Raw genomic sequence first — 15,085 nt, forward strand, 5'->3', positions numbered from 1 at the left:
TGTCATGTTCTGTTGTGAATGAAAGAAAGTGGAGGAGAACTGCGTAAATGGAGAGCATAGTTTGTGACAAGTGGGTGCAGATATGAAGCGAAACTTGTGTAGTTGGCTGATGGTATTAGCAGCTGATGTGAGGCATGAGAGAGTGAGATTGCGAAAAAAAATGTGGAACGCTTCACGATTTTGCGTGTCATCCTTGCGCAGGGGCCATGCTAATCTTCTCTGTATCGTTCCAATTTTAGTATATGTACCGCCGAAGCGAGTACATTCGAGGAGCCCTCTGAAATTGTATATATAGTTATGGCGTCGCGTCAAACATGGTTCGGCTTGGACGTAGGTTTACACAGCTCTGGCGAGGAACACAAGGCCTGCCGAGTGCTAATTTGTGAACTAATTACTGCGAGGTGTCGTTCTTAGTAAGTGGCAGCTCTGTCAACTGTAGATTTGGCAGTTTTGGGTGTAAAACTTAGATCGTAGAGTCGTTTGCTCTCGCACCATCCACCCAGAGCAGCAGCAGTTTCACACAGCTGCCGCTAAGTGGCAGCAAGACGTGTTGGCAGCTATTGTCGCCATGTTCTCACATCCCGAGTTTAGTGTCTTATAGGCATACGTATGAAACACACTTCTCTAATGTGTGGGATATATGACTCTGACTGGAGCAGGTAGCAGGTCTTCAAGACTCTCAAAACAAGCGAATATTTTGGCCAAACTGTCTTCACTGCTAACACAAATTGCATTACTCTTGCAGTAGTACTTTCTTACGATACCTATCGATTTAATTACAGAGTGCTCATATGCAATGCAACTTTTAACTCACACATCAAGTACAACACAAGAAGACACAGCCTGTGACCATGTAAATTACTGAGGAACTCCACAGAGACCAAGCATGGTTCTATTCATCCAATGGCGCCAGAAGACAATAGTGACTGCAAGAAGAGACACAGTAGCCTCACGAACCATTAAAAACAGCATTCGTATTGCACACTTTGAAACACAGCAGTGTAGGTCATTACCAGGGCATGGATGGGTTAATGCGACTTGTGTGAGATAGTAGTAGGAATGATGGACATAGTTCCGTTTTCAGTACAATACCAGGTGATGTATTTGTGTTGATCCAGGTGTACACAGGGCAGGTCTACTTGACAACAGTGAAACACTGTGATTGAGGTGTGTGAATGAGCCTAAAATATCGAGGGGACATGTGGTAAGAGAAACCAGGTTAGCATTGTGTTAGTAGCTGTAGTTATGTTCCTGTGAAATGTCAATCAGCTGTAATCCAGGTTGGTGAATGTTGTTATTGCAGGAAGAATTGCTAGTGCAGAACAAAGAGTGATAGATTTAGTATTTGAAAGCAGTTAATAACTGAGTAGCTACTGGTGTCATGTGACACAAACTGGTTTGTGATGTAGTTGTCTATTCCTGAAATCTTGAAGCTTGCTAGTGTTTTGTGTCTTGACTGGCTCTGTATCTGCTTATATGGTAGAGCTTCTGTGTATGTAACATGATGAATATTGCATGCAGAGTTTGTCCAATCTTTCTCCTAGACACAGGATGAGAGGTGCATCAGCTGCAATTGTGAACACCATCGACTTGTAACACATTGATGGGATTCAAAGTGCTGTCAAAATAGTAGAGTCTCACATCTAAATGCTATATGTTAATATTAGCATACTGGTCTGCTGTCTAAACACTTCAGTGTTGTGGTATTCATTGGCTGACACTTTTGGAATTTATTTAGGTAACTGTATGTAATGGCAGATTGCCAGACATGTGGGAAAATACTTTGTGGGTCACACCAGTGAAATTTGTACATGACATGCTGATGCACCACAGATTTGCAGTAATAGTTGGTTTTTAGGTGAAGGGCAGTGGCTTATTACACAGGCAGATATGCTTCAGTTAAGAACCTGATGAGGTGTCACCTGCAGTCTGTATTATGAGGCTGCAGCTGGATAGCAAGGCCACTAGGAAAGTTACTTGAAACATAATGTTAAATAAACTTCCTGTAAAGGGGCAGCTTGCACACTTAATGATGAAAGATACACCTTCCTTCACATGTTTGTTTATGCTGCTCAAACAATTATGGCATCAGCTGCAGCCATGAAGATGAATAAAGATAAATATTGTGGGTCTGTGTGCAGACAGTATGTGATAGTGGCTTACAGGCACCAGAAGCTTTGTAGGCGTTAGAGAAAAATAAATATTAGGTAATGCAAGCTAATTTTAGAGCGCTAGAGTGTATTTAAGCAGTAGTCTAAGTGAAAGTATGTGAGTGAGAAAGATTTGGAACATGCAGCTATCTTGTGTAAAGTTGGTGTAAGGTTTCCAAATGTTGTGTGTGGCAGTAGGTGTGTGTTATGAAATGACATGATTGAGACAGTAGCAAGAGATGCTGTGACAGCTGAGTGTGATACTGAGGAAGAGAAGAGGCTTTTGCCTGTGCTAGGCTTAGCCTGGCTGTGATTTGTGTTGAAGGGGTGCTAGTGACATGTACTTGTGGTTTTGGTGTGCTTGCTGACTTGTTATTAGAGTGACATTTTAGATGTGCATTGGTGATGTAAGGGATAGGTTTATTGCCAGTTTTGTCATGTTCTGTTGTGAATGAAAGAAAGTGGAGGAGAACTGCGTAAATGGAGAGCATAGTTTGTGACAAGTGGGTGCAGATATGAAGCGAAACTTGTGTAGTTGGCTGATGGTATTAGCAGCTGATGTGAGGCATGAGAGAGTGAGATTGCGAAAAAAAATGTGGAACGCTTCACGATTTTGCGTGTCATCCTTGCGCAGGGGCCATGCTAATCTTCTCTGTATCGTTCCAATTTTAGTATATGTACCGCCGAAGCGAGTACATTCGAGGAGCCCTCTGAAATTGTATATATAGTTATGGCGTCGCGTCAAACATGGTTCGGCTTGGACGTAGGTTTACACAGCTCTGGCGAGGAACACAAGGCCAGCCGAGTGCTAATTTGTGAACTAATTACTGCGAGGTGTCGTTCTTAGTAAGTGGCAGCTCTGTCAACTGTAGATTTGGCAGTTTTGGGTGTAAAACTTAGATCGTAGAGTCGTTTGCTCTCACACCATCCACCCAGAGCAGCAGCAGTTTCACACAGCTGCCACTAGGCGGCAGCAAGACGTGTTGGCAGCTATTGTCGCCATGTTCTCACATCCCGAGTTTAGTGTCTTATAGGCATACGTATGAAACACACTTCTCTAATGTGTGGGATAAATGACTCTGACTGGAGCAGGTAGCAGGTCTTCAAGACTCTCAAAACAAGCGAATATTTTGGCCAAACTGTCTTCACTGCTAACACAAATTGCATTACTCTTGCAGTAGTACTTTCTTACGATACCTATCGATTTAATTACAGAGTGCTCATATGCAATGCAACTTTTAACTCACACATCAAGTACAACACAAGAAGACACAGCCTGTGACCATGTAAATTACTGAGGAACTCCACAGAGACCAAGCATGGTTCTATTCATCCAATGGCGCCAGAAGACAATAGTGACTGCAAGAAGAGACACAGTAGCCTCACGAACCATTAAAAACAGCATTCGTATTGCACACTTTGAAACACAGCAGTGTAGGTCATTACCAGGGCATGGATGGGTTAATGCGACTTGTGTGAGATAGTAGTAGGAATGATGGACATAGTTCCGTTTTCAGTACAATACCAGGTGATGTATTTGTGTTGATCCAGGTGTACACAGGGCAGGTCTACTTGACAACAGTGAAACACTGTGATTGAGGTGTGTGAATGAGCCTAAAATATCGAGGGGACATGTGGTAAGAGAAACCAGGTTAGCATTGTGTTAGTAGCTGTAGTTATGTTCCTGTGAAATGTCAATCAGCTGTAATCCAGGTTGGTGAATGTTGTTGTTGCAGGAAGAATTGCTAGTGCAGAACAAAGAGTGATAGATTTAGTATTTGAAAGCAGTTAATAACTGAGTAGCTACTGGTGTCATGTGACACAAACTGGTTTGTGATGTAGTTGTCTATTCCTGAAATCTTGAAGCTTGCTAGTGTTTTGTGTCTTGACTGGCTCTGTATCTGCTTATGTGGTAGAGCTTCTGTGTATGTAACATGATGAATATTGCATGCAGAGTTTGTCCAATCTTTCTCCTAGACACAGGATGAGAGGTGCATCAGCTGCAATTGTGAACACCATCGACTTGTATCACATTGATGGGATTCAAAGTGCTGTCAAAATAGTAGAGTCTCACATCTAAATGCTATATGTTAATATTAGCATACTGGTCTGCTGTCTAAACACTTCAGTGTTGTGGTATTCATTGGCTGACACTTTTGGAATTTATTTAGGTAACTGTATGTAATGGCAGATTGCCAGACATGTGGGAAAATACTTTGTGGGTCACACCAGTGAAATTTGTACATGACATGCTGATGCACCACAGATTTGCAGTAATAGTTGGTTTTTAGGTGAAGGGCAGTGGCTTATTACACAGGCAGATATGCTTCAGTTAAGAACCTGATGAGGTGTCACCTGCAGTCTGTATTATGAGGCTGCAGCTGGATAGCAAGGCCACTAGGAAAGTTACTTGAAACATAATGTTAAATAAACTTCCTGTAAAGGGGTAGCTTGCACACTTAATGATGAAAGATACACCTTCCTTCACATGTTTGTTTATGCTGCTCAAACAATTATGGCATCAGCTGCAGCCATGAAGATGAATAAAGATAAATATTGTGGGTCTGTGTGCAGACAGTATGTGATAGTGGCTTACAGGCACCAGAAGCTTTGTAGGCGTTAGAGAAAAATAAATATTAGGTAATGCAAGCTAATTTTAGAGCGCTAGAGTGTATTTAAGCAGTAGTCTAAGTGAAAGTATGTGAGTGAGAAAGATTTGGAACATGCAGCTATCTTGTGTAAAGTTGGTGTAAGGTTTCCAAATGTTGTGTGTGGCAGTAGGTGTGTGTTATGAAATGACATGATTGAGACAGTAGCAAGAGATGCTGTGACAGCTGAGTGTGATACTGAGGAAGAGAAGAGGCTTTTGCCTGTGCTAGGCTTAGCCTGGCTGTGATTTGTGTTGAAGGGGTGCTAGTGACATGTACTTGTGGTTTTGGTGTGCTTGCTGACTTGTTATTAGAGTGACATTTTAGATGTGCATTGGTGATGTAAGGGATAGGTTTATTGCCAGTTTTGTCATGTTCTGTTGTGAATGAAAGAAAGTGGAGGAGAACTGCGTAAATGGAGAGCATAGTTTGTGACAAGTGGGTGCAGATATGAAGCGAAACTTGTGTAGTTGGCTGATGGTATTAGCAGCTGATGTGAGGCATGAGAGAGTGAGATTGCGAAAAAAAATGTGGAACGCTTCACGATTTTGCGTGTCATCCTTGCGCAGGGGCCATGCTAATCTTCTCTGTATCGTTCCAATTTTAGTATATGTACCGCCGAAGCGAGTACATTCGAGGAGCCCTCTGAAATTGTATATATAGTTATGGCGTCGCGTCAAACATGGTTCGGCTTGGACGTAGGTTTACACAGCTCTGGCGAGGAACACAAGGCCAGCCGAGTGCTAATTTGTGAACTAATTACTGCGAGGTGTCGTTCTTAGTAAGTGGCAGCTCTGTCAACTGTAGATTTGGCAGTTTTGGGTGTAAAACTTAGATCGTAGAGTCGTTTGCTCTCGCACCATCCACCCAGAGCAGCAGCAGTTTCACACAGCTGCCGCTAGGCGGCAGCAAGACGTGTTGGCAGCTATTGTCGCCATGTTCTCACATCCCGAGTTTAGTGTCTTATAGGCATACGTATGAAACACACTTCTCTAATGTGTGGGATATATGACTCTGACTGGAGCAGGTAGCAGGTCTTCAAGACTCTCAAAACAAGCGAATATTTTGGCCAAACTGTCTTCACTGCTAACACAAATTGCATTACTCTTGCAGTAGTACTTTCTTACGATACCTATCGATTTAATTACAGAGTGCTCATATGCAATGCAACTTTTAACTCACACATCAAGTACAACACAAGAAGACACAGCCTGTGACCATGTAAATTACTGAGGAACTCCACAGAGACCAAGCATGGTTCTATTCATCCAATGGCGCCAGAAGACAATAGTGACTGCAAGAAGAGACACAGTAGCCTCACGAACCATTAAAAACAGCATTCGTATTGCACACTTTGAAACACAGCAGTGTAGGTCATTACCAGGGCATGGATGGGTTAATGCGACTTGTGTGAGATAGTAGTAGGAATGATGGACATAGTTCCGTTTTCAGTACAATACCAGGTGATGTATTTGTGTTGATCCAGGTGTACACAGGGCAGGTCTACTTGACAACAGTGAAACACTGTGATTGAGGTGTGTGAATGAGCCTAAAATATCGAGGGGACATGTGGTAAGAGAAACCAGGTTAGCATTGTGTTAGTAGCTGTAGTTATGTTCCTGTGAAATGTCAATCAGCTGTAATCCAGGTTGGTGAATGTTGTTATTGCAGGAAGAATTGCTAGTGCAGAACAAAGAGTGATAGATTTAGTATTTGAAAGCAGTTAATAACTGAGTAGCTACTGGTGTCATGTGACACAAACTGGTTTGTGATGTAGTTGTCTATTCCTGAAATCTTGAAGCTTGCTAGTGTTTTGTGTCTTGACTGGCTCTGTATCTGCTTATGTGGTAGAGCTTCTGTGTATGTAACATGATGAATATTGCATGCAGAGTTTGTCCAATCTTTCTCCTAGACACAGGATGAGAGGTGCATCAGCTGCAATTGTGAACACCATCGACTTGTATCACATTGATGGGATTCAAAGTGCTGTCAAAATAGTAGAGTCTCACATCTAAATGCTATATGTTAATATTAGCATACTGGTCTGCTGTCTAAACACTTCAGTGTTGTGGTATTCATTGGCTGACACTTTTGGAATTTATTTAGGTAACTGTATGTAATGGCAGATTGCCAGACATGTGGGAAAATACTTTGTGGGTCACACCAGTGAAATTTGTACATGACATGCTGATGCACCACAGATTTGCAGTAATAGTTGGTTTTTAGGTGAAGGGCAGTGGCTTATTACACAGGCAGATATGCTTCAGTTAAGAACCTGATGAGGTGTCACCTGCAGTCTGTATTATGAGGCTGCAGCTGGATAGCAAGGCCACTAGGAAAGTTACTTGAAACATAATGTTAAATAAACTTCCTGTAAAGGGGTAGCTTGCACACTTAATGATGAAAGATACACCTTCCTTCACATGTTTGTTTATGCTGCTCAAACAATTATGGCATCAGCTGCAGCCATGAAGATGAATAAAGATAAATATTGTGGGTCTGTGTGCAGACAGTATGTGATAGTGGCTTACAGGCACCAGAAGCTTTGTAGGCGTTAGAGAAAAATAAATATTAGGTAATGCAAGCTAATTTTAGAGCGCTAGAGTGTATTTAAGCAGTAGTCTAAGTGAAAGTATGTGAGTGAGAAAGATTTGGAACATGCAGCTATCTTGTGTAAAGTTGGTGTAAGGTTTCCAAATGTTGTGTGTGGCAGTAGGTGTGTGTTATGAAATGACATGATTGAGACAGTAGCAAGAGATGCTGTGACAGCTGAGTGTGATACTGAGGAAGAGAAGAGGCTTTTGCCTGTGCTAGGCTTAGCCTGGCTGTGATTTGTGTTGAAGGGGTGCTAGTGACATGTACTTGTGGTTTTGGTGTGCTTGCTGACTTGTTATTAGAGTGACATTTTAGATGTGCATTGGTGATGTAAGGGATAGGTTTATTGCCAGTTTTGTCATGTTCTGTTGTGAATGAAAGAAAGTGGAGGAGAACTGCGTAAATGGAGAGCATAGTTTGTGACAAGTGGGTGCAGATATGAAGCGAAACTTGTGTAGTTGGCTGATGGTATTAGCAGCTGATGTGAGGCATGAGAGAGTGAGATTGCGAAAAAAAATGTGGAACGCTTCACGATTTTGCGTGTCATCCTTGCGCAGGGGCCATGCTAATCTTCTCTGTATCGTTCCAATTTTAGTATATGTACCGCCGAAGCGAGTACATTCGAGGAGCCCTCTGAAATTGTATATATAGTTATGGCGTCGCGTCAAACATGGTTCGGCTTGGACGTAGGTTTACACAGCTCTGGCGAGGAACACAAGGCCAGCCGAGTGCTAATTTGTGAACTAATTACTGCGAGGTGTCGTTCTTAGTAAGTGGCAGCTCTGTCAACTGTAGATTTGGCAGTTTTGGGTGTAAAACTTAGATCGTAGAGTCGTTTGCTCTCGCACCATCCACCCAGAGCAGCAGCAGTTTCACACAGCTACCGCTAGGCGGCAGCAAGACGTGTTGGCAGCTATTGTCGCCATGTTCTCACATCCCGAGTTTAGTGTCTTATAGGCATACGTATGAAACACACTTCTCTAATGTGTGGGATATATGACTCTGACTGGAGCAGGTAGCAGGTCTTCAAGACTCTCAAAACAAGCGAATATTTTGGCCAAACTGTCTTCACTGCTAACACAAATTGCATTACTCTTGCAGTAGTACTTTCTTACGATACCTATCGATTTAATTACAGAGTGCTCATATGCAATGCAACTTTTAACTCACACATCAAGTACAACACAAGAAGACACAGCCTGTGACCATGTAAATTACTGAGGAACTCCACAGAGACCAAGCATGGTTCTATTCATCCAATGGCGCCAGAAGACAATAGTGACTGCAAGAAGAGACACAGTAGCCTCACGAACCATTAAAAACAGCATTCGTATTGCACACTTTGAAACACAGCAGTGTAGGTCATTACCAGGGCATGGATGGGTTAATGCGACTTGTGTGAGATAGTAGTAGGAATGATGGACATAGTTCCGTTTTCAGTACAATACCAGGTGATGTATTTGTGTTGATCCAGGTGTACACAGGGCAGGTCTACTTGACAACAGTGAAACACTGTGATTGAGGTGTGTGAATGAGCCTAAAATATCGAGGGGACATGTGGTAAGAGAAACCAGGTTAGCATTGTGTTAGTAGCTGTAGTTATGTTCCTGTGAAATGTCAATCAGCTGTAATCCAGGTTGGTGAATGTTGTTATTGCAGGAAGAATTGCTAGTGCAGAACAAAGAGTGATAGATTTAGTATTTGAAAGCAGTTAATAACTGAGTAGCTACTGGTGTCATGTGACACAAACTGGTTTGTGATGTAGTTGTCTATTCCTGAAATCTTGAAGCTTGCTAGTGTTTTGTGTCTTGACTGGCTCTGTATCTGCTTATGTGGTAGAGCTTCTGTGTATGTAACATGATGAATATTGCATGCAGAGTTTGTCCAATCTTTCTCCTAGACACAGGATGAGAGGTGCATCAGCTGCAATTGTGAACACCATCGACTTGTATCACATTGATGGGATTCAAAGTGCTGTCAAAATAGTAGAGTCTCACATCTAAATGCTATATGTTAATATTAGCATACTGGTCTGCTGTCTAAACACTTCAGTGTTGTGGTATTCATTGGCTGACACTTTTGGAATTTATTTAGGTAACTGTATGTAATGGCAGATTGCCAGACATGTGGGAAAATACTTTGTGGGTCACACCAGTGAAATTTGTACATGACATGCTGATGCACCACAGATTTGCAGTAATAGTTGGTTTTTAGGTGAAGGGCAGTGGCTTATTACACAGGCAGATATGCTTCAGTTAAGAACCTGATGAGGTGTCACCTGCAGTCTGTATTATGAGGCTGCAGCTGGATAGCAAGGCCACTAGGAAAGTTACTTGAAACATAATGTTAAATAAACTTCCTGTAAAGGGGTAGCTTGCACACTTAATGATGAAAGATACACCTTCCTTCACATGTTTGTTTATGCTGCTCAAACAATTATGGCATCAGCTGCAGCCATGAAGATGAATAAAGATAAATATTGTGGGTCTGTGTGCAGACAGTATGTGATAGTGGCTTACAGGCACCAGAAGCTTTGTAGGCGTTAGAGAAAAATAAATATTAGGTAATGCAAGCTAATTTTAGAGCGCTAGAGTGTATTTAAGCAGTAGTCTAAGTGAAAGTATGTGAGTGAGAAAGATTTGGAACATGCAGCTATCTTGTGTAAAGTTGGTGTAAGGTTTCCAAATGTTGTGTGTGGCAGTAGGTGTGTGTTATGAAATGACATGATTGAGACAGTAGCAAGAGATGCTGTGACAGCTGAGTGTGATACTGAGGAAGAGAAGAGGCTTTTGCCTGTGCTAGGCTTAGCCTGGCTGTGATTTGTGTTGAAGGGGTGCTAGTGACATGTACTTGTGGTTTTGGTGTGCTTGCTGACTTGTTATTAGAGTGACATTTTAGATGTGCATTGGTGATGTAAGGGATAGGTTTATTGCCAGTTTTGTCATGTTCTGTTGTGAATGTAAGAAAGTGGAGGAGAACTGCGTAAATGGAGAGCATAGTTTGTGACAAGTGGGTGCAGATATGAAGCGAAACTTGTGTAGTTGGCTGATGGTATTAGCAGCTGATGTGAGGCATGAGAGAGTGAGATTGCGAAAAAAAATGTGGAACGCTTCACGATTTTGCGTGTCATCCTTGCGCAGGGGCCATGCTAATCTTCTCTGTATCGTTCCAATTTTAGTATATGTACCGCCGAAGCGAGTACATTCGAGGAGCCCTCTGAAATTGTATATATAGTTATGGCGTCGCGTCAAACATGGTTCGGCTTGGACGTAGGTTTACACAGCTCTGGCGAGGAACACAAGGCCTGCCGAGTGCTAATTTGTGAACTAATTACTGCGAGGTGTCGTTCTTAGTAAGTGGCAGCTCTGTCAACTGTAGATTTGGCAGTTTTGGGTGTAAAACTTAGATCGTAGAGTCGTTTGCTCTCGCACCATCCACCCAGAGCAGCAGCAGTTTCACACAGCTGCCGCTAGGCGGCAGCAAGACGTGTTGGCAGCTATTGTCGCCATGTTCTCACATCCCGAGTTTAGTGTCTTATAGGCATACGTATGAAACACACTTCTCTAATGTGTGGGATAAATGACTCTGACTGGAGCAGGTAGCAGGTCTTCAAGACTCTCAAAACAAGCGAATATTTTGGCCAAACTGTCTTCACTGCTAACACAAATTGCATTACTCTTGCAGTAGTACTTTCTTACGATACCTATCGATTTAATTACAGAGTGCTCATATGCAATGCAACTTTTAACTCACACATCAAGTACAACACAAGAAGACACAGCCTGTGACCATGTAAATTACTGAGGAACTCCACAGAGACCAAGCATGGTTCTATTCATCCAATGGCGCCAGAAGACAATAGTGACTGCAAGAAGAGACACAGTAGCCTCACGAACCATTAAAAACAGCATTCGTATTGCACACTTTGAAACACAGCAGTGTAGGTCATTACCAGGGCATGGATGGGTTAATGCGACTTGTGTGAGATAGTAGTAGGAATGATGGACATAGTTCCGTTTTCAGTACAATACCAGGTGATGTATTTGTGTTGATCCAGGTGTACACAGGGCAGGTCTACTTGACAACAGTGAAACACTGTGATTGAGGTGTGTGAATGAGCCTAAAATATCGAGGGGACATGTGGTAAGAGAAACCAGGTTAGCATTGTGTTAGTAGCTGTAGTTATGTTCCTGTGAAATGTCAATCAGCTGTAATCCAGGTTGGTGAATGTTGTTATTGCAGGAAGAATTGCTAGTGCAGAACAAAGAGTGATAGATTTAGTATTTGAAAGCAGTTAATAACTGAGTAGCTACTGGTGTCATGTGACACAAACTGGTTTGTGATGTAGTTGTCTATTCCTGAAATCTTGAAGCTTGCTAGTGTTTTGTGTCTTGACTGGCTCTGTATCTGCTTATGTGGTAGAGCTTCTGTGTATGTAACATGATGAATATTGCATGCAGAGTTTGTCCAATCTTTCTCCTAGACACAGGATGAGAGGTGCATCAGCTGCAATTGTGAACACCATCGACTTGTATCACATTGATGGGATTCAAAGTGCTGTCAAAATAGTAGAGTCTCACATCTAAATGCTATATGTTAATATTAGCATACTGGTCTGCTGTCTAAACACTTCAGTGTTGTGGTATTCATTGGCTGACACTTTTGGAATTTATTTAGGTAACTGTATGTAATGGCAGATTGCCAGACATGTGGGAAAATACTTTGTGGGTCACACCAGTGAAATTTGTACATGACATGCTGATGCACCACAGATTTGCAGTAATAGTTGGTTTTTAGGTGAAGGGCAGTGGCTTATTACACAGGCAGATATGCTTCAGTTAAGAACCTGATGAGGTGTCACCTGCAGTCTGTATTATGAGGCTGCAGCTGGATAGCAAGGCCACTAGGAAAGTTACTTGAAACATAATGTTAAATAAACTTCCTGTAAAGGGGTAGCTTGCACACTTAATGATGAAAGATACACCTTCCTTCACATGTTTGTTTATGCTGCTCAAACAATTATGGCATCAGCTGCAGCCATGAAGATGAATAAAGATAAATATTGTGGGTCTGTGTGCAGACAGTATGTGATAGTGGCTTACAGGCACCAGAAGCTTTGTAGGCGTTAGAGAAAAATAAATATTAGGTAATGCAAGCTAATTTTAGAGCGCTAGAGTGTATTTAAGCAGTAGTCTAAGTGAAAGTATGTGAGTGAGAAAGATTTGGAACATGCAGCTATCTTGTGTAAAGTTGGTGTAAGGTTTCCAAATGTTGTGTGTGGCAGTAGGTGTGTGTTATGAAATGACATGATTGAGACAGTAGCAAGAGATGCTGTGACAGCTGAGTGTGATACTGAGGAAGAGAAGAGGCTTTTGCCTGTGCTAGGCTTAGCCTGGCTGTGATTTGTGTTGAAGGGGTGCTAGTGACATGTACTTGTGGTTTTGGTGTGCTTGCTGACTTGTTATTAGAGTGACATTTTAGATGTGCATTGGTGATGTAAGGGATAGGTTTATTGCCAGTTTTGTCATGTTCTGTTGTGAATGAAAGAAAGTGGAGGAGAACTGCGTAAATGGAGAGCATAGTTTGTGACAAGTGGGTGCAGATATGAAGCGAAACTTGTGTAGTTGGCTGATGGTATTAGCAGCTGATGTGAGGCATGAGAGAGTGAGATTGCGAAAAAAAATGTGGAACGCTTCACGATTTTGCGTGTCATCCTTGCGCAGGGGCCATGCTAATCTTCTCTGTATCGTTCCAATTTTAGTATATGTACCGCCGAAGCGAGTACATTCGAGGAGCCCTCTGAAATTGTATATATAGTTATGGCGTCGCGTCAAACATGGTTCGGCTTGGACGTAGGTTTACACAGCTCTGGCGAGGAACACAAGGCCAGCCGAGTGCTAATTTGTGAACTAATTACTGCGAGGTGTCGTTCTTAGTAAGTGGCAGCTCTGTCAACTGTAGATTTGGCAGTTTTGGGTGTAAAACTTAGATCGTAGAGTCGTTTGCTCTCGCACCATCCACCCAGAGCAGCAGCAGTTTCACACAGCTGCCGCTAGGCGGCAGCAAGACGTGTTGGCAGCTATTGTCGCCATGTTCTCACATCCCGAGTTTAGTGTCTTATAGGCATACGTATGAAACACACTTCTCTAATGTGTGGGATATATGACTCTGACTGGAGCAGGTAGCAGGTCTTCAAGACTCTCAAAACAAGCGAATATTTTGGCCAAACTGTCTTCACTGCTAACACAAATTGCATTACTCTTGCAGTAGTACTTTCTTACGATACCTATCGATTTAATTACAGAGTGCTCATATGCAATGCAACTTTTAACTCACACATCAAGTACAACACAAGAAGACACAGCCTGTGACCATGTAAATTACTGAGGAACTCCACAGAGACCAAGCATGGTTCTATTCATCCAATGGCGCCAGAAGACAATAGTGACTGCAAGAAGAGACACAGTAGCCTCACGAACCATTAAAAACAGCATTCGTATTGCACACTTTGAAACACAGCAGTGTAGGTCATTACCAGGGCATGGATGGGTTAATGCGACTTGTGTGAGATAGTAGTAGGAATGATGGACATAGTTCCGTTTTCAGTACAATACCAGGTGATGTATTTGTGTTGATCCAGGTGTACACAGGGCAGGTCTACTTGACAACAGTGAAACACTGTGATTGAGGTGTGTGAATGAGCCTAAAATATCGAGGGGACATGTGGTAAGAGAAACCAGGTTAGCATTGTGTTAGTAGCTGTAGTTATGTTCCTGTGAAATGTCAATCAGCTGTAATCCAGGTTGGTGAATGTTGTTATTGCAGGAAGAATTGCTAGTGCAGAACAAAGAGTGATAGATTTAGTATTTGAAAGCAGTTAATAACTGAGTAGCTACTGGTGTCATGTGACACAAACTGGTTTGTGATGTAGTTGTCTATTCCTGAAATCTTGAAGCTTGCTAGTGTTTTGTGTCTTGACTGGCTCTGTATCTGCTTATGTGGTAGAGCTTCTGTGTATGTAACATGATGAATATTGCATGCAGAGTTTGTCCAATCTTTCTCCTAGACACAGGATGAGAGGTGCATCAGCTGCAATTGTGAACACCATCGACTTGTATCACATTGATGGGATTCAAAGTGCTGTCAAAATAGTAGAGTCTCACATCTAAATGCTATATGTTAATATTAGCATACTGGTCTGCTGTCTAAACACTTCAGTGTTGTGGTATTCATTGGCTGACACTTTTGGAATTTATTTAGGTAACTGTATGTAATGGCAGATTGCCAGACATGTGGGAAAATACTTTGTGGGTCACACCAGTGAAATTTGTACATGACATGCTGATGCACCACAGATTTGCAGTAATAGTTGGTTGTTAGAGAAAAATAAATATTAGGTAATGCAAGCTAATTTTAGAGCGCTAGAGTGTATTTAAACAGTAGTCTAAGTGAAAGTATGTGAGTGAGAAAGATTTGGAACATGCAGCTATCTTGTGTAAAGTTGGTGTAAGGTTTCCAAATGTTGTGTGTGGCAGTAGGTGTGTGTTATGAAATGACATGATTGAGACAGTAGGAAGAGAAGCTGTGACAAATATTTGTGAGACTTCCACTGGGTAGACAGATGCTTTAGTAAGTTGTATGTACACACAAGGCCTAGCAAATTCGTTTTATTAGGCATCATGGAGTGTCAAG

At 42.0% G+C, this 15,085-nt stretch overlaps 6 non-coding genes across 6 annotated transcripts; all 6 read right to left on the reverse strand.

Annotated features, from left to right (window-relative positions):
• Window positions 1–156: 156 nt before the first annotated feature.
• LOC126279448 (U6 spliceosomal RNA) lies at window positions 157–263 on the reverse strand. Its single transcript, XR_007550928.1, has one exon. It is a non-coding gene; the product is annotated as a U6 spliceosomal RNA (small nuclear RNA).
• A 2,476-nt stretch (window positions 264–2,739) lies between these two features.
• LOC126279449 (U6 spliceosomal RNA) lies at window positions 2,740–2,846 on the reverse strand. Its single transcript, XR_007550929.1, has one exon. It is a non-coding gene; the product is annotated as a U6 spliceosomal RNA (small nuclear RNA).
• A 2,476-nt stretch (window positions 2,847–5,322) lies between these two features.
• On the reverse strand, window positions 5,323–5,429 carry LOC126279450 (U6 spliceosomal RNA). The gene has a single exon (XR_007550930.1). It is a non-coding gene; the product is annotated as a U6 spliceosomal RNA (small nuclear RNA).
• A 2,476-nt stretch (window positions 5,430–7,905) lies between these two features.
• On the reverse strand, window positions 7,906–8,012 carry LOC126279451 (U6 spliceosomal RNA). The gene has a single exon (XR_007550931.1). It is a non-coding gene; the product is annotated as a U6 spliceosomal RNA (small nuclear RNA).
• A 2,476-nt stretch (window positions 8,013–10,488) lies between these two features.
• Window positions 10,489–10,595, reverse strand: LOC126279452 (U6 spliceosomal RNA). Its single transcript, XR_007550932.1, has one exon. It is a non-coding gene; the product is annotated as a U6 spliceosomal RNA (small nuclear RNA).
• A 2,476-nt stretch (window positions 10,596–13,071) lies between these two features.
• LOC126279453 (U6 spliceosomal RNA) lies at window positions 13,072–13,178 on the reverse strand. The gene has a single exon (XR_007550933.1). It is a non-coding gene; the product is annotated as a U6 spliceosomal RNA (small nuclear RNA).
• Between the last annotated feature and the right edge of the window lie 1,907 nt (window positions 13,179–15,085).

This window comes from Schistocerca gregaria, chromosome 6, assembly GCF_023897955.1.
Source record: "Schistocerca gregaria isolate iqSchGreg1 chromosome 6, iqSchGreg1.2, whole genome shotgun sequence".
Taxonomy (NCBI): domain Eukaryota; kingdom Metazoa; phylum Arthropoda; class Insecta; order Orthoptera; family Acrididae; genus Schistocerca; species Schistocerca gregaria.